General features: G+C 42.7%; 1 pseudogene; it reads right to left on the bottom strand.

Annotated features, from left to right (window-relative positions):
• Nucleotides 1–217: 217 nt before the first annotated feature.
• Nucleotides 218–24,964, bottom strand: LOC111140244 (annotated as a pseudogene).

The raw sequence follows: 24,964 nt of genomic DNA on the forward strand, positions 1-24,964 counted from the left end.
TATATATATATGCTTTTGTCTTAAAATAAATTCCATGAACTCATAAAGCTCCCATCTGCAATCAAATGAAAAGCAGGGCATCCTACTCAAAGGCTCTGAAACACACATATCAGCCTCAAAGCAAATTAGCCTTCCAGTCTTAGGTAAGACTGGTCCAGTCCAGAAAGGCAAGAGAGATGCTTCTCTTAAATCCTGGGAGAGAGGAAGGGATCCCCCTTCAGATGGGCTTATACAGCAGAGTAGTGACATACTTCTTGAAGCAATGGATTGCACTAAGGACCATCACACTATCGTGCAATGGAAAGAAACATTCAGCTGATTTGTTAGTTCAGAGGACAGGTGGCTCTTCCAGCCACCAGTCCTTCACAGTCACTCACTTGTAACAGAGAGAGTTGATATCATATAAACAGGCTGGTTCAGTTCAACTTAAATTCCAACCCTGACTCCAATTGTTACTCTATTTGTGGCCTTGCTTAATCTACTTGATGCTTCAAAGCCTTTTTTCCTCATCAGGACAAAGGGTAACACCTACCATGAAAGTGGTTATAGGAGACTTTCTGGCACAGTACCTGACACATAACAGATGCTGAAGAAATATTACTTTCCTACCTTCTTACTCCCTTCCCTACTTCAAATTTGAATATTGGGCTTAAAACTAGCATGGAAAAAAAAAAAAAAAAAGATATCCTGACATTTATTTTTAGAAGTCTAAAATGCAGTGAGAAGAAGGGGGAGTGATTTTTTTTTTTCCATTTCCAAGTCCCAAAGAAGGTCTAATTTCCATTTCATGCAGGGAAGAACTTAAAAAGTTCATTCTAATCAAGAGGAGACCCAGGAATCCCCCTCTATCCTTGAACAAACTAGACCCCAAAAATCTTCCTTGAAAAGACACTCAGTGCAATGGATCAACTCACGCAGCCTAAACACTCTGATGGAACCTAGAGTGGGTCAAGGGCAAGCTATATCACAGTAATCAAGACCCTGATCTGGGTTAGAACCAATGTGCCAAGTAAGAGGTACTCTTTCCCTGGCTGTGTTACAGCTCAAGGGTATGCCATAGGAGGAAATGGTAGGCCTGGGAGCATCAGCTGATAGTCAAGGAGCAGTTACAGAAGGCAAAAGTCAGTCTGATCCAAAGGACCCAAGTAAATCCAACTGAGAAACCAATAGGTCTTCCCAATTTCCCATACACTGAGTTATCTACAATGACTGCTTCTCAGATTAACATTCTGTGACCAGAGTGTGTTGATCACAGCCTAAATATGACAGATGCTAGGATGGTAAAAAAGAAAAAAAAAAAAAAAGAAAAAAAAAAAAAAGAAAGAAAGCAAAGCAAAAAAAAATGGCTCCAGGAAGGGTCTGGTAGAAATGAGGAACAGATGAGAGAAAAACCTTGGAAAGACCTGGCACAGAGATCTCTAGTGATGAAGTTCTAGAATCAATGTTCTTTTGGCAAGCCATTCACATTTCTGCTATCAAGCGTCTTTGTTAGTGAGATTTAGGTTCAGAAGAGATTTAACTATATTTACATTTCCTTCTACCTCAGCCTCCTTCAGTTTGTTTATGGAGGGGAGGGTGACATTAGGGTTTGAGGAACTGAGTTATTTCCCTCTGAAAATTGTGCTATGGATAAGGTAACTTCTTTGTAGATCTCTAGGACATTTGTAAACCAAGGGAGATTCCTGTCTTGCAGGATTGTGATTTCTGCAAGTGAACTATTTGTTTCTCGCTTTTGGCAGTCAGGGGTGCCTGAGGAATGTCATACACATTACCGAGGGGAGCGGGTGGAGAGGGGGTGCAAGGTGCCAGCTTTTGCTTTGTCTTCAGCCAGCCTCCTGCTCCCTCATCACTGGGGGGTCCATCCTAGATGCACTTGTTCAGAATCTCTGGCACTGTAGGCTTTGGAACTGTATTTTTACAAATTTCCCCAGGTGATTCTAATGATGGTCTGCCTAGACTGATAACTACGGAGCCATATGAAACTTCATTCCAATAGCCAAAACACAAAGACATGACAAGACTGAAAAGGTATTTTCAACCCAGACTCTAATGCGGCGGAGAAGCTAAGGACTCTAGAATTGGAGGGGACAGAGCAAATCTGGTCACATTCCTCCTTCACCTAGTGTAGTGGAGAGATGCAGCACTCAAGGACAGCTCACATCCACCTTTAAAAAGCAAAAGCCTTAATCACATCCAAGCATTCTCTGAACTGGAAGTGTTAGGGTACGGAGTCGACCACCCCTCAATTAGACAGAGAACACTCTCGATAATGCAAGTCACACAGCAAGGTTTATTTCCAGCTAGCTGGGGTCCAAGTATCCGCCCGGCGCAGCGGGTTTCAACAAGGACCCCAAGCACTCAAAGCCAAGGGTTTATATAGCATTTTCAAAGCACTTTTCCATAGCTACATACATATCTTGGACCCCACTTTGACAGTTTAACTTTGTTTAACCTTTTGCCACCCCGGGATCACCCTGGCGCCATCCTGGCGGTTAAGTGAGATTTAGGTATAGAAGAAATTTAACTTTATTTACATTTCCTTCTGCCTCAGCCTCCTTCAGTTTTATGGCGGGGAGGGCGACCTTAGGCCTTGAGGAACTGAGCCCTTTGTCTCTGGAAATTGGGCCATTGAAGAGATAGCCTTTTTGTTGTAAATCACCAGGACATTTGCAAACCAAGGGAAACTCCTGTCATGCAGGATTGTGATCTCTGCAAGTTAACCATTTGTTTATCTTTAACATTTGGTCCCTGTGGTGCCATCGCCTAACCGCCCTGGTGGTATATGATTAAGTTGTTTCCTAGGTTTTAGCTACTTTCTCTTATCTCAAGTTATATGCACATGTGGGCTGGTTAGGGACGCTCAGTAAAATGGCTTCTGGGCCTTCAGGATGGCCATTCTTATGCTAACCCACTCTTACAGTGCAAGGTGCCAGCTTTTGCTTTGCCAAGGTGGCTGTACTTATGTCAGGGCTAGACTGGAGGTGGGTACAGCCTTGTTTTTCTTGGCCTTCACACCTGGAGCTGGTTTCTGGGACTTGTTTTTAAGTCCCTTGGGTGAAGAAGAGCCGGGACAGTTTAAGGGTTAAACAACAAAGTTATTGTTTAACTTCAATGGAAGCCTCTGGCTAAAATAGAAATATAAAATAGGTCCTTACAGAAGATCAACTTGTTTTGCCTGCAAATGAAATCCTAGTGCTGTGAACTCCAATCTAATGAAGTAGGTGGTACAAAAGTTATAGCTAGACAAAAAGAAACCAGGAACCTAACAAGTTCATTCAATCCCAGGGCAATTCAGCTAGCCAGAACATAGGGATGGGGACTAAGATTAAAAACAAACAAACAAAAAACCCACCTACCAGTTAAAAAAAAAAAGAAAGTTCATCTCCTATAATTTGACCTTACAGGCAGCTTTAGCTTCAGTGAGGTAGCAAGGGAAGTAAGCACTGGAGAACACTTGTTACCCCTGCCCTCCCATTTTGGGGAAGAGGCAGGCCCACCACTTACCTTAATGGATAATGCATAGAGATGGTTCAGCATAACATGATGGGGCTCAGGAAGCAAGGCTGTGTCATACTAAGAGAGAAATAAAAAATCACTAAATGGAATTAAGTGCACAGTTTTGTTCCGAACAGTTCAGGCTTCCTTAGAGCTCTTTGGAACCATTGAGAAAAGCTAAACTAGAATGTGTATTTCTTTTAAATAATACACTCACCCTAGTATATATCAATTTTTATGTTCTCATTACAGAGAATTAGGAAAATTTTGAGTCCAGGACAGGAGCTCTAAGCCTTAGCATCTATTTATCTCCTTTAATAGAACTAAAACAAAAATCTTGCCCACAACACATATAGAAGATTTGTGTTAAGTGACAAAATAATCTTAGTGGGAATCAAGTGGATTGACTAAAGATGTAAATTATATGGAAAAAAAGAACAAAACCACAAAAACCAAACCAAATTCCTTATACTCCCTTTGTATATCCCCAAATGGTAACTATGTCTTATCTTCTGTTGGACTGGAAGTCCCATAAATTGGCTCTAGCAATCCATGGCTCTGGGTCTAATTCATTAGGACCAGAAGATTACTATGAATTTTGATATTAGTACCTGGAAAAGTAACAACTCGGCCCTGGAAAAAGGAACGTGAATGCTATCGATATGTATATGATTTATATTCTCAACATAGGTTTGTAATAACCCCGACCTCTAGGATTACTAACTTTGGCTCAAATGGTCCTAATAACCCCCAGATGCTGCAACAATTCTCTCAGAGTACTCACAGAAATATTAGCGTCCTTGTTAAGAATAACTTGATGAAGGTGAGGAGGTAGGATGGGTGGGGATTTGAATCTCTCCTCAGATCAAAACACATACATTTCTTGACCATAAGGCCCTGGGGGAGAGCTGGAAAGGTCTGGAAGAGATTTATCCAAATATAAGGGAAAGTTGTGGAGCTAGTAAAACTGCATGGAAAAAACCATCAATACATGGCAGCTAATATAATCATAAATCATAAACTTGTAACCTGCTGGTCTACAACTGTAATGCAAAGAAAAAGTCTGAGTCTTCTTGAACATGCACTCTGAAATTCCTCAACATGGCAACATGATGTAGACGACAGAGGAGGGGACGAGAGTGAAAGACATAGGTTCAGAGAAGAGCTACTCTATTTATCAGTTGTATGGTTAGAACAAATCCTTCTAGTATGGTCAGCTTCTTCATTAATAAACTGAAAGATAATCTCTCCCCTATTTCACAATGTTTTTACAGGAATGAAAGGAGGTAACAGATGTGACAATGCCTTGTAAACTGCCAAACAATGTGAAAAAATTAGGTTTTTCTTTTTTCAACAAAAGCAACAGATAACAAGGCTATAAATACTAAGACTGCTGGTACTACAATGATTGCAACAATGAGGACAAGGTTACTAACAATGTAGTAGTTGTTAGGGAAATGTAAATCAAATACCACTTCACACTCATTAAGATGGCTGTAATAAAAACACACACAATAATAATGGTTGGTGAGGATGTGAAAAAACTGGAACACTTGTGTGATCCCCATTGCTGCTGGGAATGTAAAATGGTGCAGGAACTTTGGAAAACAGTTGGGCAATTTCTCCAAAAGCTAAGCTTGAAGTTGGCATATGACCTGGCAATTATACCCTTTGGAAAAGAAAACAAGTCCACACAAAGACTTGAGCACAAATGTTGAGAACATTGTTTTTAGCATACAAAAAGTGGAAACAATCCAAATGTGCAACGGCTAATGAATCCCTACAATGGAATTTTATTCAGCCATAAAAAGGAGTGAAGTACTGAGACATATTACAACATGGATGAACCCTGAAAATGTGCTAAGTGAAAGAAGCCAAACACCAAAAACCACACACTGCATGATCCCATTTATATGAAAAGGTCCCAAATGGGCAAATCCATACAGACACAAAGTAGATCAGGAAATTGGTGAAAGAGGGAAGAGAGTGATATCAAAAGTATGCACGTCTTCTTTCTACAGAATGATGATTCCCTATCTACTGCTCATCAGTTGCTTCTCTAGAATCATATAATCCAAAAATGTAGAGTTGCAAGTGGTCTCATCACTTAACTCAGTATAATTAAGCCCTTGTTAATCACTGCCCCACCAGTCAAAAAGAATGTTCAGCTTTACTTACTGGGCTTGTATAATGAAAACTATTTTTACGATTTTCATAAACAATTATTATACCCTTGATTGGTCTTTTAGAAGCTGCATAAGCCAACTCTGTGCCCTGAGATTCCACTTTGGGTCGTGTCTCCACAGATGAGAATCAACTGAGATTCTAAGCCTCTGATTTTCATGATACGGAACTGAGAACCAGAAAGGCTGAAGGACCTGTGCGTGACTTCAAATCTGGTGAGTAGCCTGGGCAGGCTTTGAACTCACAAGGGAACAGTATACCCACTGGGAACAGAGTGCACAATTCTTCAGACAGTTACAGCCTTTAATATAATAACTAAAATGATAACTGTGAGCGTGGTTAGCAAATCAGTCTTCTGATGCTGTAGCAAATGTGATGAAAGCCATGGGAAAAAGTAAGATTGGGAAAAACAAAAGGATACAGGGTCTTTTCCTCTAACAGGAAATTTAGTTTTTCATCAAAAACTTATAAAATTTCAGTAAACATACACACAAAAGAGTTGTGAGGGATTTGTAACCCTTTCCCCCCAGAGACAGTCATAGCTGGAGGGCCATATAAAACTGTGGAACACCCAGCCTAGCTATCAAACTGGCAGGATTAAGCTAATGCAGAGGCAACTAAACAAGGCAAACACACACATTCATATATATACCTATATATATATATATGGCTATAAAACATGTATGTGATTCAGAGGATTCCTGAGAAAATGAAAAACAAAACCACTCTTGGGAAGAAACATGCATTATAGGAAAAACACATCAAGAAAGGGCAAATACGGGGCACCTAGGTGGCTCAGTGGATTAAAGCCTCTGCCTTCAGCTCAGGTCATGATCCCAGGGTCCTGGGATCAAGCCCTGCATTTGGCTCTCTGCTCAGCAGGAAGCCTGCTTCCCTTCCTCTCTCTCTGCCTACTTGTGATCTCTGTCTGTCAAATAAATAAAAAAAATCTAAAAAAAAAAGTTATAAAAAATTAAAAAAAAAGAAAGAATGAGCAAATACTGTAAAATTACCTTGAAAAGATGTCTCCGAGCTTTCCATTGAATCTAGCTTTAAAGCATCAAAAACCTCAAAGTGAGATTTCTTGACATGGATCAAATTGTAAATCATGGCAAGCTGACGGGTAACCATAGGTTGAAACAATGAAAGGAAAATATTCATATACCCAGTTTTAAAATCATCTCTTCCATCTAACTCTCCTGTTTTAAAAAATGATCATGCTGGGCACCTCCATCTTTAATCAAGAGAGAAACCCTCCAGTGTAGGAGCCCATCAATCCTGAGAACAATGATGTTTGACACCAAGAGGAGTAATAGCCAAAAGGACAAAGTTCAGTTAATGGTTACCCTTGGAGATCAAGGCCTTACCTCTGATGGATCATGAACCCACTGTCCATCCATGAAGAACTTGTACTGGTGCTCTCCCTCAGGGAGGTCTAAGATGGCAACAAAGTCATTATGGCTACAGAAGAAAACAGAAGGTTAAACAAGCCAAGTTCCTGTTAGAAGACAGAATGTCAATGTAAAAACCATGAGACACAACATCCAACAGTGATCTCCCACATTCCTAGGCGATTGTCCCCACTGGAATAAATAATGTATAGACCCATTCTCCTTTTCTGTATCACCTTGAGCACATATTTGCCAGCCCCTCCCAATAACTTTAGTTCTTAATATGTGGAAAAGAATAATAGTTGTTAATCCCCCAAAATGATTCACCTTAGTACAACTAATTTGCTTCAATAGGAACAGATCCTTCACAAGTATAAAGAAGATAGCAGGTAGCTTCAGAATACAGGAAGTGCCTCAAGGTACCATTTTCCATATTTTGGTGAGCACTGTCTGAAAAATAACCTACTGAAAAAGGGCCATTCTGATTACCAAGTAGTTCATTATTGCTCTGCAAGCAACAGCTCACATTACTCCCTAGAACATCAATTGTGTTTTTAGTGCAGAAGTCAGAACAAGTGGACTCAGCCAATTACAGATGACTTCCCACAGGCATAGGCAGGACTTGTGTTAACACAGTCCTAGAGAATGTACCCACAAAGCTGTATGACAAGTTCCTCTGAGGCAATGACATTCTAACTGGTTAAACATTTCTGACTCATTATGAGATTAAAAAAAAAAAAAAAAGCCACAGATGTAGTCATTGGCCACAGAAAATGTCCTAGAGAGAGTCCCTAGTGGGTGGAGAGGAGCAGTCCATCTAGGTCTCTCTCCTGAGTAGGAAAATCTGTACTCCTGGACCCTGTAGACTCAACCAAGACACTCATCTTCACCTCTTAATCAATAGAATCTTGGTGCTCCAATTGTTGAAGGACCCAGAGATGAAGACCTCCTTGCCCCCTTCAGACCAGCGGATCACAGTCGGCTGGGCCTGCTATGTGGGCTTTACGGAGTCCTCCAAATCCTGCTGCCATGATACAAACTCTTTGTCCCCAGGGAGCTGTAAGAAGCATTAGGTCATCCCTAAATTGTGACCCAGGAACTCTTAAAAGGCCACTCTCCTCCCTAGGGCAGAGAGAGGTGCTAGGTTTCTCAGAAGGATCAGTAAGCCTTGAAATTAGCAACTGAATCAAATTTTGAATATACTACAGAGAAATAACCCATCTAGGACCAAATGGTCAAATGGCTTATGCTCAACAGTTGCCCAAAGCACAGCCTAACTTTAGAGTTTGCATAGATCACTCACCCTTTCAGAGCCTGAGGATCTCCCTTTCAAAAAAGAGGTGGGAGAAGTTTACTGCTTTCTGTACCAGATTAACCCACAGGCAGGCAATTATGATATGCTTCTGAGTCTCTCTTAAGAGAAAAAAATATGAAAAAAAGTATGCTTCCATAAAAAAAATAAAGCTAGCCAGGTATCACATGTAAATATGAATAGCTCTGAATTATCAGTTGTAATGCCAGTTAGAGACACTGAAATTCATAAGTAATTCATAAACTTCATTTTGGCTAATTGGTTACAAAAAGGACATTAAAAGTATAGAAAAATGATATCATTGGTTTCTTAATTTTTTAAAAGATTTTATTTATTTATTTGAAAGAGATCACAAGTAGTCAGAGAGACAGGCAGAGAGGAGGAAGCAGGGTCCCCGCTGAGCAGAGAGCCTAATATGGGGCTCCATCCTGGGACCCCGGATCATGACCTGAGCTGAAGGCAGGCTTTAACCCACTGAGCCACCCAGGTGCCCCAGTTTCTTAATTAAAAAAAAAATAAGATTTTATATATTTATTTGACAGAGAGAAACCACAAGTAGGGAGAGAGGCAGGCAGGGGTGTGGAGGGGAGGAAGCAGGCTCCCTGCTGAGCAGAGAGCCTGATGTGGGGCTCCATCCCATTACCCTGAGATCATGACCTGAGCCTAAGGCAGAGGCTTAACCCACTGAGACACCCAGGTGCCCCTGGTGTCTTAATTTTTGAGAAGTGGTTATGAAATCTTACTTGCTCACTTCTGCCAGGCATATACTAATTATTTCAGGAGTGGGGATGAAAATTCTGGAGGCTCAAGGAGCATCAGATCAAAAACAAAGCTTCCTTTTAGAAAAGTGGTTCCAATATCAAATAAGGTCTGTAGGATTCAAAAAAAAAAAAAAAAAAAGCACTCTTACTTAGTTTCTTTTCATTACCATCTTTTAGAACAAGAGTTGGCAGACTATGGCCAGGAGACAGATGCTTTTATAAATAAACTTCTTTGGAAAATAGCCATGCTCTTTCATTTACATATTATGTATAGCTGCTTTCATGCTAAGCAAAACCAAATAGTTGTGACAGAGACTGTATGGTCCACAAGGTCTAAAGTATTCACTGTATGGTCTCTTACAGAAAAAGTTTGCTTATCCCCACTTCAGATTGGTTTAAATGACTTTGGCAAATAGGTCTGTACTGCATCAAGTAAAAACATCCCCAAATAAAATAATGTGGGTTAAAAAAAAGATTAACTTATTCATTTGGAATTTACTTGAAAATGGCTAGGGTAGTCTGCCTTTCATACGGTCTCTCAATAGTCCTCAAAACTGTACTGTGAGACACCAGGAGCAGCATAAACTCATGTAAACATAGAAACAATTGAAGGGACTTTCACATTACAGAAGGAAGATTCATAAGTGAAAACCTTTAACTCCATATTCTTAAGGCAATGCACTGTGCCTGACTGGATGCATTAGAATTACAGAAATTTTTACATATGCCTAAGAAAAACTCTCAGATTTTGATTCATATATAGGGCCCAGGAATCTCTTTTTAAAGAGATTCACTGAGAATAATAATACTGATTGTTAAAATAAACAAAGAAAAAACTCTACGGATGCATCCTACAATATTTACAGATAAAATAATATTTGATAAGATGTCTGCAATTTGTTTCAAAATAATTGGGAGGTAGAGTGGCTTGGGGTATAGAGGACATAAATTTGTTCACAATTTGATCATTGTTTAAACTGGGTGATGGGTATATAGGAGTTCATTACACATTCTATTCTGAAATATGAAAAATGTTTCCAAATTTCCATGCAGTGTTTAAACAAATCTCAAGTGATTCTATTGTGCGAAACAATGCCAATCTGTTTTGATTATGATAACTTCAAAATAGTTCTTCACAACAGGTGCAGCTAACCCTCAAACTTGGTTTGTTGTTTCCCAAGTGTTTGGCCATATGAGGTCATTTATACCTTTATATGAATTTTAAAATCAACTGGTCACTTTTGACCAAAGATACAGGCTGAGATCCAATGGGGGACAGTTGATGTTTGAACAGTATTGAATCTTGTCACCCCAAATATGGAAGTTCTCTTCATTTTCTAAGGCTTCATTTATTTCTCTGTGAAATAGTTTGTGATTTTCAGTCAAATATGTCCCTCAGTATTTCAAGCTTCATGCTATTACAAATGAGACCACTTTTCAATTAGGCATTGTGATCAAACAAATCACACCTGAGTTTTATGTATGGATGTTAGATCTTGAAGCAAGCAACTGTGTTTCAGATTCAAGCTTGATCTGGCAGTGACCATATCTTTGGAGATTTAGGTATTTGTCAGGTGAGAAGGATCTGATTCCATTCCCTTGCACTTTTCTCAGCAGCCCAAGGAAAAGGAATAATCCAACCCACATGCACTCCTGTGGCTGGGCAGATTGTACAGAGTCTTTTGGACCAATGCATGCGAAATGTTTTGTATGTCCATTAATACACTTTCCTTGAGAATAACCATGCAATTGGCAAGGCTGCCAATTTATCTTGTGTTTAGCTATAACACCACAGTTGTAAAATTTAGAGGCCGATGTTCTCTCTTATAATTTAATTGAGTCCTCAATAATGTATTGCCCTTATAATGTACTGACAGAAACTTTGGAACAGTATGCAATGATATATTCATCAAATGCCACGAGTGCTCAAATCTGATTTCTCTCATTTCTGATGTGGTCTCTTATAAAATGACACCAGCAGCAGGTAAACAAATAATAGTGGCAGGCTGAGGGCTGTGTGTTACTGAGTTGTGTGACTCAGCTGCCTTAGGAGACAATAGCTCGTACTCCAAATCTGACTTAGGTGTCCACTCCCATCAATCCATAAGCATTGAGTCCTGATTCTGCAACAGAATCTGTAGTCCTTTGTGTCAACTTCATTCCCACAAGGAATAGTGAAGATCTCTGACTTAAGTAATGATTGGTGTGTGTAGCAAATTTCAGTTACCTCTTTGGTCACTGAACTTAACATCCTATGAGGTAGAGCTTGCTCACCAGTGTAACTCACAAGGTCACATTCTCTGTGGCTCAGGTAATAGGTCTCAAAGAAATCAAAGCATCCATTCAGTGTTAGGTGTCTCACCTAAAGTTCACCCTTGAGGGGCTAACACGTAGCTCATAAACAGATTTAAATGTGTTTGATTTAGGTTTATCTAATGGTTAGATAGAGAATGACTATCACGCCAGTTTTTGTTTCCCAGTGCTCTGCCTTTTTTTTTTTAAGATTATTTATTTATTTATTTGACAGAGATCACAAGTAGGCAGAGAGGCAGGCAGAGAGAGAGAGAGAGAGAGGAGGAAGCAGGCTTCCTGCTGAGCAGAGAGCCCAATGTAAGGCTTGATCCCAGGACCCTGGGATCATGACCTGAGCTGAAGGCAGAGGCTTTAACCCACTGAGCCACCCAGGTGCCCCAGTGCTCTGCCTTTTTGACAGAATCCTCAGGTCAACATAAACATGGATTTATACCAAGTTGTTTATAACCAACCAATCATTGTGTACATGACACATATTGAATACATTCCTTCTTTTACCTGTTTACATTTGGTTGTTGAGATGATATGATCTTACTCACCTCTTCCACTGACATCTTGAATTACAATTCTGCTCTCTGGTGGGGAAAAAAAAAGGTGCTCTACCTTGTTATTCATCAAAGTCATCAGAGGATGTTTTTAAATCTGCATATTTGTGAGCATCAGAATTTTTTTTTAAAGATTTTAATTATTTGAGGGAGAAAGAATAGTGTGAGCAGGGAGAACAGAGTGGGATGGAGAGGGAGACAGAAGCTAAAGCAGACTCTTTGCTGAGAGTGGAGCCCAACTCGGGTCTTGATCCCACTACCACCAGATCCTGAATAAGCTGGAACCAAGTGTCAAATGCTTCACTGACTGAGGCACCCAGGCACCGCTTGGTATTTCTAAGACTAGAAAAGTCATTTTTGGTTGAAGCCAATACTGGATAATCTGTGAAAGAATGACTACAGATCATGGACTAAATATTTAGTGTCCATTGAACCCAAAATTGTGCTATACATGTTTTCCCAAGATTGTGTAATGCACCCACCTGCAACTTCAAGACCCCAAACTTCTTCCCCAAGACCTAGGGGACACTGTCACAAACTCAATCAGACCCTTCTTGGGCCACTGGCCAAGAGATGTTTTTATTGCTTGATGCTATGGGCAGAGCCACTTTACAGTTTTTATATGTATTAAGGGCCTCCTATTTCTCTCCAGCCAATGGAAGTAAGTAGCTTGCTTTGTTATTTGGCATCTAGAGCCATGATTAGGGTCAGGTTTGATTCCCCAGCACTCATTAGGTGCTGTTAAATGCAGGAACTTTTCTCCTATTATGCGACACTTGTCCCCACACAGGTACTCTATTCCCTAAAATTTTACTTTCTGAGTAGATCCTTGACCCTTTTTATTCATGGCCCACCCAGGCATCATTCTTAAGAATATTATTAATATGAATGAAAGGGGAAAGATCATGACTCACACCAAGGAAATGGAAACAATCATCAGAAATTATGCTCAGCAACTATATGCCAATAAGTTAAGTAACCTAGAAGAAAGGCAAAATTACTCAGCCTTTGAAAAGGATGGGATTTTTGTCCTTTGGAGCATGGAAGGACCCAGACAGCATACACTAAAGTGAAATAGGTAAGACATGAAGGCACAAACACTAGAGGATTTCACTCCTGCCTGGATTCTGAAAAGCAATACAGATGAATAAATAAGCAAACAAAAAGCAGAATCAGAATGTCAATATAGACAAGAAAACAGATGGTTCTCAGAAGGAAGGTGAGGGGGGCATGGAAGAAATAGGTGAAGGGGTGTAGGAGATACAGTCTTCCCATTGTGGGTTGAATAAGTCACAGGGATGAAAGTCACAGCATAGGGAATATGATCAATTTTGTTGGAATAGTGTCTCTGGTGACGGATGGTAGCTACACTTGTGCTCATTATAATATAAGGTAAAAACTTGTCCAAGCATTATAATTTTCACCTGATGTTAACAAAATATTGTGTGTCAACTATGCTTCAAACAAAATTAATGAGTCAGAAAGTATACATAGATAACAGGAATGGGTTTGTCTGAGAGGGACAGAAACCCAAAGGCAATCCAGCTGGAATTATCCTCACTCCTCTGGTCTAGGGGCGAAAGGTAACTGGTCTCTTGGGGAGGCCCCACTATTAACTTCTGTGGTAATTTACTTCTAGTTCATTTCTTTGCAGATTTCTGTTTCAGCATCTGTTGCCACCTTTTTCCTGTGTTCCCTTTTGGTTGGTGTTCAGTCCCAGGCCTCATGCTCTTCTTCCCTTCATGGTCCACACCGGGTAGACCATCTGCTCCCATTTTTTGAGAGTACCTCTATGTTCATATTCTCTCTCCTCTGAGCTCTAGAGCCTGTGTATCTGCACAGGGATGAGATGGCGCCCTCTGACAGTTCACTCTTTAACAAGTAATTTGTGGGAACTTCCTATGAGCTGGTGGGGAAGAGCTATGGAATGCCCCTGAAAACTTTTTTTTTTTTTAATTTTCAGGGGTAAAATTTAGTGATACATCAGTTGCGTATAATATCTAGTGCTCATTTTATCAAATGCTGTCCGTAATGCCCACCACCCAGTTACCCCATGTCCCACCTACCTCCACTCCAGCAGCCCTCAGTTTGTTCCCTGGTGTTGAGTCTCTTACGGTTTGCCTCCCTCTCTATATGCATCTGGTTTTATTTTTTCTCCCCTTCTCCTATGTTCATTGGTTTTGTTTCTTATATTATGCTAATGATAGAAAACCTTTGGCTTTTGGCTTTCTGTGACTGACTTCTTTTCCTTAGCATTATACCCTCTAGTTCCATCCTCATCCTTACAAGTGACAAGATTTCAGGTTTTTTTGGTCACTGAGTAATATTCCATTGTATCTATGTACCACATCTTCTTTATCCAGACTTTAAAAAGTTCTGCTTTTGCACCCAGCTGTTTATAATACTTTGTAGTATCTTCCTGAAACAGACTCCCTCCCCTCCACGGTATCATCAGCTATACCACACCAGACTCAAGTCTCCATCCTCCTGCCTTCCAAATGGTGGTCATTTTCTACTTGTAGCCTTGCAGCATTTATATATCACAACTTTGATTAATTTCTTGAGTGTTCAGATTGAATTGATAAGTATGTAGTTGTATTTGAGGGAGAAGAACAATTTAATTCTTCCCCCCAGATTTTTCTGATTGGATTTTGGACATGAAATCTATGAACCTGGTGACAGGATGGATTTTGTCATCCCCCTTCTATGAGAGCTGAATGCCACTATGCTATTGGTAAGCAGATACTTACTAGTGACAGAGCTTCATCCCTTCCAGGTTTACGTTTATGGTGGGAAGATGTACTAAACAGAATACCTACTGTTTTCTCTACTCACAATTTAAGATTTGATGGAGGAGATTGTTAGGGTCTGTAATCAAAGGAGCAAGACTGATACAAAGCGAAGACCAAGCAAAGCTTTATTTCGCACCAAGCATCGAGAATCAAACTGACCGGTCAGGGCCATCTCTTGCAAAGAGGTGACCCCTCCCAGCCTCACAGACTAACTTTTATAGAGGTAGTTTAGCTGGGCTATACACAGGTGGCCAATGAGATTCCAGTACACAGAGAAAACTGCACAGTCATGCTAAGTCTGCCACACACAGAAAAAAAAACTGCTAGGTAACACACGGGTGGCCAATTGAATTTCAATTTACCCTAGTAGATATATGCGCACCCAACTGATTGGATGTCTTCACCTGGCCTGACCCGCCCTTGTATCTAGGCTTTGCAAGTAAGTTCCTCTGGGAGGGGCAGGGTCAATCTAAGTTTACTGCATAGGGTCAATCTAAGTTTACTACATAAACACAAAATGACTCCCTCTGGCCAACCAGGCCCTTACATTCCCCCCTTTTCTTTGGAGATTAGTCAAATCCTTGACTTTTCAGCCAGTTCTATGTTCTCAGGTTGTAAGGGGTTATATAGCATGTAAGTCTAACATTTTTATCACTCTAGTTTTCTTTTGTACAAATGACACTAGTCAGTCGGCTGATGAGTTAGCCATTTACCGCTTCATAGAACCTTTTCCATTTTTTTGTAATATCCTTCATCTAATTTCCTACCTATAATTTACATAAACAGGTAACAATAAGAGTAACAATAAACTCATAGTCTTTTGAGTCTTAGCTTTAGTCCATGGTCAGCAGGGTCCATTGGCTGTGGCTTCCACCTCTGGGGGGGCGTCTTCGTCCTCAGCTCATTTGACGTGACCCGCGTGAATCCAGGCCCTGATGCCTTCTACTTTTACTGCCATGGGGGTGGTCAGGATAACAGTAAACAGTCCCTTCCAGCGAGGCTCTAAGTTCCCCACTTGATAGCGACGTATCCAAACCAAGTCCCCAGGTTGGTAAGGATGTGGTTCCACCTCCATCTCCATCCCAGTGTGGGCAGTCCGGATCCCTGCATGGGCTTTTTTAAAGACAGACTGTAATGCCTGCAGTGACTGGAGTACAGACTGATCAGTCATTTCTGCTAGGGCAACCTCTTGTAGCCGAGGATGGGGGGGGGTTTGTCTCCCAAACATTATTTCAAATGGGGTCACCTTGTTTAAATAGGGTGTACATCATGCCCTGAGAAGGGCGAAAGGAAGGAGATCCACCCATCCACCGCCAGTCTCCAGAATTAGTTTTGTCAAGGTCTCTTTAAGAGCTCGGTTCATTCTCTCTACTTGTCTGGAACTCTGGGGCCAATAGGCACAATGTAGTTTCCAATTAGTTCCTGTAGTTTCCAATGCTTGTGAGACAGAACTCACAAATGCAGGGCCATTGTCTGACCCAATCGCGAGAGGCAGCCCAAACCTAGGAATTATTTCTTCTAGTAGCCTTTTTGCCTACCACTCCTGCCGTCTCATGTTTGGTGGAAAAAGCCTCTACCCAGCCTGAAAAGGTATCTACAAAAACTAACATATACTTGTGCCCATATTTTCTGGGTTTCATTTCTGTAAAATCTATTTCCCAATAAATTCCTGGTTTCATGGAATTTTCTATTTTCCCTCTTCCCATTCTAGTTCCTCCCACATTAACTGCCTGGCATTGAGCATATCTATCAACTATATCCTGAACCATACGCCCTAATTTAGAAACCTGGGACTGCTTGCCTTTAAGTTCCTTGAGTTTGTGTGACCCCAAATGAGTACCCAGATGTATCTAGTCTACTAACTTCTTACCTAGTCTTTGAGGAAGAATTAACTTTCCTCTTTTAGTCTTAGCCCAGTCCCCTTCGTAGTCTAATTTAGCCCATTTTTGTAAGTACTTTAAATCTTCCTCTGAATAGTACGTTTTTCTGGTAGGGCTAGAGCCGGGAGTGTAACCAGCTCTTGCACTGTTTCTTGGGCTGCTTGCTTTGCGGCTTGATCTGCTAAATGGTTTCCTTTTGAAATCAGATCAGTCCCCTTTTGGTGTCCCGAGCAATGCATAACAGCCACCTCTTTTGGGTCCCAAATAGCCTGGAGGAGAGCCAGTATTTCTCCTCTGTTTTAATTCCTTTTCCTTTTGCTGTTAATAGGCCCCTTTCTTTATAAATAGCCCCATGTATATGGAGAATAGCAAAGGCATACCTGCTGTCCATATAGATGTTGGCGGTTTTACCTTTGGCCATCTGCAGTGCCTTAGTGAGTGCAATCAGTTCCGCTTTTTGCGCCGAAGTTCCATGTGACAGGGCTGCTGTCCAGAGTTCCTGCTCAGGAGAAACCACCGCAGCCCCCGCATACCTCTTTCCATTGACCATGTAGCTACTCCCGTCTGTGAACAGAGTCATCTCGGCATCCGGGAGGGGAATGTCTCTGAGATCTGGCCTTATTCCTGTGACTTGGGTTAGGACCTCCCCACAGTCATGTGGATGGTCAGCCAGCTCCTCTGGCAGTAGTGTGGCTGGATTTAGCACCACCGGGGTCTGGAAGGTCCCTCTTGGTTCGTTGAGGAGGAGGGCCTGATACCCTGTTACTCGGGTGTTCATCATCCATCAGTCAGGTGGAGTCCGGAGAAGGCCCTTGGTAGCATGGGTGGTGGTCAAGATGAGATTTTGACCCAAATTCAATTTACTTGCATCCTTGACTAGGAGGGCCATGGCAGCAATTATGCAGAGGCACGGGGGGAACCCAGCTGCTACTGGATCTAGTTTCTTGCTAAGATAGGCTACTGGCCTTTGTCAAGGCCCCAGAGTCTGAGTCAAATCTCCTTTGGCCACCCCTGCTTTTTCATCCACATACAAGTGGAAGGGTTTGGTAACACCTGGGATGGCCAATGCTGGGGCACTCAGTAAGGCTGTTTGTAGTCCCGAAATGCTCCTTCTGCCTCAGCTGTCCACTCTATCATAGTGAGCCCACCTTTTGCCAGTTCATAGAGAGGTTGGCAATCTCTGCAAACCGTGGTATCCACAGCCTACAGTAGCCCACCGTCCCAAGAAACTCCCTCACTTGTTGGGACGTGGTTGGGCTGGGGTATCGGGTGATCATCTGTTTCCTGGACTCAGACAGTGAACGCACTCCCTTGTGGAGATCAAAGCCTAGATAAGTGGCTTGGCTCTGACAGAGCTGTGCTTTCTTCACTGACACCCGATACCCTTTTTCCTGCAGAGTCTGTAAGAGAGCTCTTGTCCCCCGCAAACATGACTCATAGTCCTCAGCGGCTACTAGCAAGTCATCAATGTACTGTAACAGAGTGACTCCTGGGTTGGAGGTTCTGTACTCATGCAAATCCTCATGTAGGGCCTCGTCGAAGATAGTGGGCGAATTCTTGAACCCTTGGGGAAGTCTTGTCCAGGTGAGCTGGCCTTGGAATCCTTCCTGTGGGTTGGACCACTCAAAAGCAAAAAGGTGCTGAGAATTCCTTTGTTAAAGACATGCAGAAAAAATGCATCCTTGAGATCTAAGACGGTATAGACAGTTCTTTTAGGCCCAGGAGGGAGAGTAGGGTATAGGGGTTAGGCACCATCGGGTGGATATCTTCAACCCATTTATTAACTTCCCGCAAGTCCTGGATGTGTCGGTACTCCCCAGTCTCGGCCTTTTTGACAGGCAGCAAAGGTGTGTTCCATGGAGATTTGCAAGGAACTAGGATCCCGTCTCCTCAGAGGCAGTTAATGTGTTTTCTGATCCCTTCCTTTGCTTCCCGGGGAAGGGGGTACTGCCGAACGTGAACAGCTGTAGCTGTCACCTTTAATTGTACCACCACTGGAGTCTGTTCCTTGGCCAAGCCAGGGGGCTTCCCTTCTGCCCAGACCTTGGGAAACTCGTCCTGTAGGATTTGGAGAAGGCTCCCCCCCTTGTTTCCTCTGGTTTTGAGACTGGCTCATAAAGGAGGTATTCATCTACTGCTGCCATAAGCACTTGTACAGTGGGTTGTCTCAAGGTTACAGTCATGCCTCCTTCCGAGAATTGAATGCCAGCTCTTAACTTGTGGAGGAGATCTCTTCCCATCAAGTTATATGGGGCATTAGGAAGGACCAAAAATTGATGTTTAACTATTCCTGAGGCCAAATTTAAATTCCTTTCTGTTGCCCATTTATGTCTCTCTGTGCCATTTGCTCCTTGTACCCAGACTTCCTCTCCAGATAGTTTTCCCATAGGTTTAAGTAATGATGAAAATTGGGCTCCTGTGTCCACCAAAAAATCAACTGATTTCCCCTCCACTTCAATTTTTACCCGAGGTTCTGGGAGGGGCTCCGAACAATGGCCCCTTCAGTCTCTGGTGGCAAGCATTGCTGTCTTCCTTTTGGGGCACTCCCTGGCCCAATGTCCTTTTTCTTTACAGTAAGCATACTGATCTGAATCTAAGTCCTCCTGCCTGCCTTCTCTGTGCTTAGGCTTTTCCTTCCATTTACTATCCCCTACCCGTCTCCTCCCCACCTCATGTAATGCCAAAACCTTAACCAGTTTTTTTGTCTGTTTTTCATCCTCTTGTGCATCCCTGTTGTTAAACACCTTTTCTGCTATTCCCACTAACTCAGTCAGATTCTTCCCTTCAAATCCTTCAATTTTCTGAAGTTTCCTTCTTATATCTGGGGCTGACTGACTGGCAAAGCAAGATTGTCTAAATGAGCTATCGTGCAAATTCCCTGAAGTTTACCTCAAGTTGTCTAGCTTAAGTAAACAAACATTAAAAGACAATCAAATCTAGAATTTAACATCCATAAAGGTGTGTTATTAAAACATAATTTTTCTCTCTAAAATAACCCTCGTTTTCAGAGATAGCCAAATCAGGACTAATTTATTTGAAAAACAAGTCCAGTTTTAACAAGCTTGGCCTAATTATTTACATAAGCTCAGCAAGAACAGTGAGGGATCATATAAATCTTTTAGAATCTGCTTTGCTGGTACTTCTCATAAGGAATCTCTAGGTTGAGCCTATAATAGCCAGAAGCCAAGCTACATACTTGCCATGAGACATGTCTGCAGTACCTGTCGATTTGGGCGAATTCCTCTTCCTGAGGCCCCCAAAGAATCCTGAGGTTCCTGCACCTGCCAGGAAGTAACATCCTTTACTCATGTGGTGAGGTTGCTGGGAACTCTGTAAGCAAGGTATCAGGCCAACAGTTCCAAAGGGCTTTACGGTTCCAGGTTTTTTAAAGTCAACCTTAGTTCCTTTAAGCTGTCTAGTCATATCTGAGTCTTTTCAAATATGACATTCCAGTCAAAGCCATGGTAAAATAACCATTGTTTCCAATTGTGTCCTGTTACAAGGAGAACAGATTCTTATTGAACTTATGCAAATGACTGATTGCCATGGAAGAAAGAATACTTGCTGAGACCTTTTGGTTTCAGAGGGTTCAGATAGACAGAAAGAGTTGAATACCTTGATTTGTTTACAAATGACTACATTTTTATCTCTGTAAGTTACAGATAACTTAAGAAAAAGTTTCCCTAGTCTGGAAGAGCAAACATTAAAGAACCATTAATGTTTAAAATAGGACAAAACATCAAGAGATACAACATTACAATCTTTCAGTTCACCTAGTCCCATGTTAATAATTCTGGTTTAGTCCGAATGCAGCTTTTACTTCTGTAAATTCTTACCCATTTCAGTGCCAGGATTTTAACATATCAAAGACCTGTATTTGTCCTGAAAGTGTCCCATATGAATTTTCTTTGAGACGGAATTTATCTTACAAGAGAATTAAAACAATTACGAATGACAAAAACTCAGAATAGATATGGTAAATAGCTGGTGAGATGAGAATTTACAATGTAACTGGCAAGAAAATCAGGTTACTTCTGTGACACGTAACATTTTCATAATCACAATATCAAGTGATGATCTATCAACATATTAAAACTTTAGGAAATGCATAGCATTTTCCCAAATGTTACCCAAGGTTTATCATTGGTTTAAATCTTGTCAACAATTGCTAAAACCTTAGAAAGTTTTAAAACACAGGCCTAAATATAATTAGGGATGTTAAACACCTGATAAAACATAGAAATTGAATTTTCTGGGCAGGCAAAGAGAAAACCATAACAGATCAATTAACTTAAAAAAACTTTGTCTTTTGTCCATGAGAGACTATGGACTCTGAAAAACAATCTGAGGGGTTTGAAGTGGTGGGGGGGTGGGAGGGTGGGGGAACAAGGTGGTGGGTATTAGAGAGGGCACGGATTGCATGGAGCACTGGGTATGGGGCAAAAACAAAGAAAACACTGTTACGCTAAAATTTAAAAAAAAAACTTTGTCTTTTTAAACAGAGAGAAAACCAGCTTTTCTATACCAGTGTCTTTTCTTTTTTTTTTTTTTAAGTATGCAGATAATGAGTTCACTAGGTTTCTCTCCCATCGTGAATGATGTCGCAGACAAAGGGAGGGGGATCTTTCAGATGCTGTCCTGCTCACGTCCCTTATGGGAACTTAGGAGCATCTTAGCTAAGGTCTGTCCGTTTAAACCCCGGACCAGGCTACTCCATGGAGTAGATGACCGTTGTGCCATATGACACCCCGCAAGACTCAGGATGCAGCCAACTCAGACTCCGTAGCTGAAGCGTTGGAGCCATATGGACACATTCACACAGTCAGGCACTCTTCAGATTCAAACAGGTTGGACATCCTCCCCTTTGGGTATCCCTGGCTAATGGGAGGTGATCAGTCTCCCCTTCCATCCTTTTACGAATGGATTTAGCTCCGACAGTGGCCTCGGGGCTGTTTTTCTCTCTTTTTACATATCTCCTACTTTTTACATACAGAGTTGCTTTTCTCATTTCCATCAGTCTTAATTACATCTAACAGAATTTTGTACTCTTAGAAATACTTTAACCTCTACTGAAGACTAAATATAAACCAATTGTGAGTTGTTACAACAGAATTCTTTAGATGGCAAATTTATCAATCAGTTAAGCACAAAACGTGTTCACCAGCAGATTTCAAAAGCACAAACCCAGTTCCAGCAGCTAACGCTCTAGCATTTTATTCCATTTGGTTAAGACCTACATGTCCAACAAATTTAATTCCATTTGTCATTCAAGAAACCCTTCACAGTTTCAGGTTACCAAAGACTTCGGAAGCCACTTTAACAATTACCCATTAAAACCTTGAGACAGACAAATAACCATCTCCACTTCAGATGCCATGCTCTCCCGCCAGCAAGGGGAAGGAGCTAGGCAGTCCACGTTGGGCCAGAGAAGGCAAGGAATTCCCCAAAACAAAGGGAGTTTTGGCAGCTGCTTGGGAATATTCCTTAAAGTCTCTGTCTCGAGGTCGGTTCATCCCGCAGTGCCAGTTCTGCTTACCAAAAGTGGGCCACTAGGCACTCATATTCCACGCCTGGCTCCAACGAGCATCAGCACTGGGCACCTTAACCCAGCATTAGACTAACCCCAGTTGGCTCCAGTCATAGCCCTTAACACACGAAATGAGTGAGCGAGAAGCCTCACATCTATTATGAAGAACGGAGAGATGAAAGTCAGAGTCCCCTTACTCTCTGCTTGCCCCATTCCTTCAATCATAACAAACAACACAACAGACAACAAAAGGACCAGGCAAAGACAACCGCAGGCCTAACGATTCTTACCCAGAACCTGCCACTGGTGGGGGCTTTCTTTATCCCCCGACCGCCTAGGGGGACTCGAAGCCCCCAACAGCCCAGGGGGACTCGAACCCCCCGACCGTCTAGGGGGACTCGAACCCCCCGACCGCCCAGGGGGACTAAAACCCCCCGGTGACCACCTAGGGGGACTCGAACCCCCCGATCATCCAGGGGGACTCAAACCCCCCATTGATCTACCAGCAGAGGTATGGGGCATCCCTGCATCCACTCCAGCCCTGGGGAGCATGGCTGCGTCCAGCTTCTCCCCGGTGGGCCATACCCTAGAGCTCCAACCAGACATACAGATAGGATCCTGTGATCTTACCTCCAGAGGCTTTTCCCAAAAATTCCGATGCTGGCTCAGTTCTTGTCGTTGAATCCGGGTGCCCCCTCCAATGTTAGGGTCCATAATCAAAGGAGCGAGACTGATACAAAGTGAAGGCCAAGCAAAGCTTTATTTCGCACCAAGCATCGAGAATCAAACTGACCGGTCAGGGCCATCTCTTGCAAAGAGGCGACCCCTCCCAGCCTCACAGACTAACTTTTATAGAGGTAGTTTAGCCGGGCTATACACAGGTGGCCAATGAGATTGCAATACACAGAGAGAACTGCACAGTCATGCTAAGTCTGCCACACACACACAGAAAAAAAAAAACAAAACTGCTAGGTAACACACGGGTGGCCAATTGAATTTCAATTTACCCTAGTAGATATATGTGCGCCCAACTGATTGGATGTCTTCACCTAGCCTGACCTGCCCTTGTATCTAGGCTTTGCAAGTAAGTTCCTCTGGGAGGGGCAGGGTCAATCTAAGTTTACTGCAAAGGTCAATCTAAGTTCACTACATAAACACAAAATGACTCCCTCTGGCCAACCAGGCCCTTACAGAGATGACTGTAGCATTTTCTCTATGGCCAGGCTGTCTGACTTACATACAATTGTGACCTTTCATGGGGTCTAATGCTCCATGTCTTCATTAATATCTATGTCAGTTTTCTAATTAATGGTGCCTCTGTGTGGCACATTTAATTTTGTAGTGGTAAGTCTTTCAGCCTCACTATGACCATCAGTATAAATACAACCCAAATATTAATTTTTCTTCTTGAAGGGCTGTTTACCTCTTTTCCTTTAAAACATGGTTTCCAGGTGATAATATCAGTCAGGGGTGTCACTGAGAAAGCCATCAGTAATTGGCCAGCTGACCTGCCTGGTGGTTGGTCACCAGAATGAGACCAGTCTGAGAAATCCCTGGTGATTGGCCAGCGGATAGTGGTGACAACACATGGTGGTGACATCACATGAAGAAGGCATTGTGATGTCCCGGGGCAGTTATAAAAGCTTGGCGACAGCCCACGCTGCAGTGAGGAGAGAGATGGTGGTTCACTCACAGCTCTCCCTGCTCTTCCTCGACTTCTCTGCCCTGTTTCCTGCCCATTCCTCCTGGCAAGCCCCCTGCCCACTCCTCCTGCCCTGGGCCTCTCTCCAAGATGCTACACACCACCTTCATGTTGGCACCAATGTTTGTGTCCCTCTGTGGTCTGGAGAGTCCTCGAACCTGTACACGGCGACTCCTAGACCCATTTCGCACTAGGAGGCTGGCCCAGGTCCTCAGGGAGACATTGTCATTTGGCATGTGGGAGTTGGACACTGGTTACCAGAGTTCCATGGATTCTCAGCCAGCTGGGCCCCTCACTGCTAGGGTCTGTGATCAAAGGAATGGGACTGATACAAAGCAAAGGTCAAGCAAAGCTTTATTTCGCTCCAAGCATCAAGAATCAAACTGACTGGTCAGGTCTGTCTCTTACGAAAAGGTGACGAAGATGACCCTGGCAAGGCCGGTCCCAACGTGGCCACTCTGGACGAGGCTGCTCTCCAGACAGGGCCACTCCCCGGACAGGGGGTGCTCCAGCAAGGCCGCTCCCTGAGACCGGGGCTGGGGGCGGTGGGGACGCTGGCGGCAGGGCCGCTGGCGACTCTCACAGCTCTGATGGCTCTGACAGCTCTGACAAGAGCTCTGTCAGCTCTGACAGCTCTTACAAGAGCTCTGACAGCTCTCTCGGCTCTGACAACTCTTCTACTCCTCACCAGCCTCAGCCTTGCAGACTAACCTTTATAGGGGTGGTTGAGCCCCGCCCACACACAGGTGGCCAATGGGATCTCACCTCAGTAAATATATGCACGCCCCTCTGATTGGATGTCTTCACCTGGCCTGACTCGCCCTTGTATCTAGGCTTTGCAAGTAAGTTCCTCTGGGAGGGGCAGGGTCAATCTAAGTTCACTGCATAGGGTCAATCTAAGTTCACTGCAACAAAATGGCTCCCTTTGGCCAACCAGGCCCTTCCACTCACCTCTGGGGTCACAGGTGTCTTCAGAACAGGAAAGCTGAGTCCATATCCTGAGGGAACACTGGGCACACTACTACTCTGGAGCCTTCCAACCTCCCTCAGCACAGGGCACAT

This window comes from Enhydra lutris, unplaced genomic scaffold (assembly GCF_002288905.1).
Source record: "Enhydra lutris kenyoni isolate GAN:26980312 unplaced genomic scaffold, ASM228890v2 scaffoldscaffold293, whole genome shotgun sequence".
Taxonomy (NCBI): domain Eukaryota; kingdom Metazoa; phylum Chordata; class Mammalia; order Carnivora; family Mustelidae; genus Enhydra; species Enhydra lutris.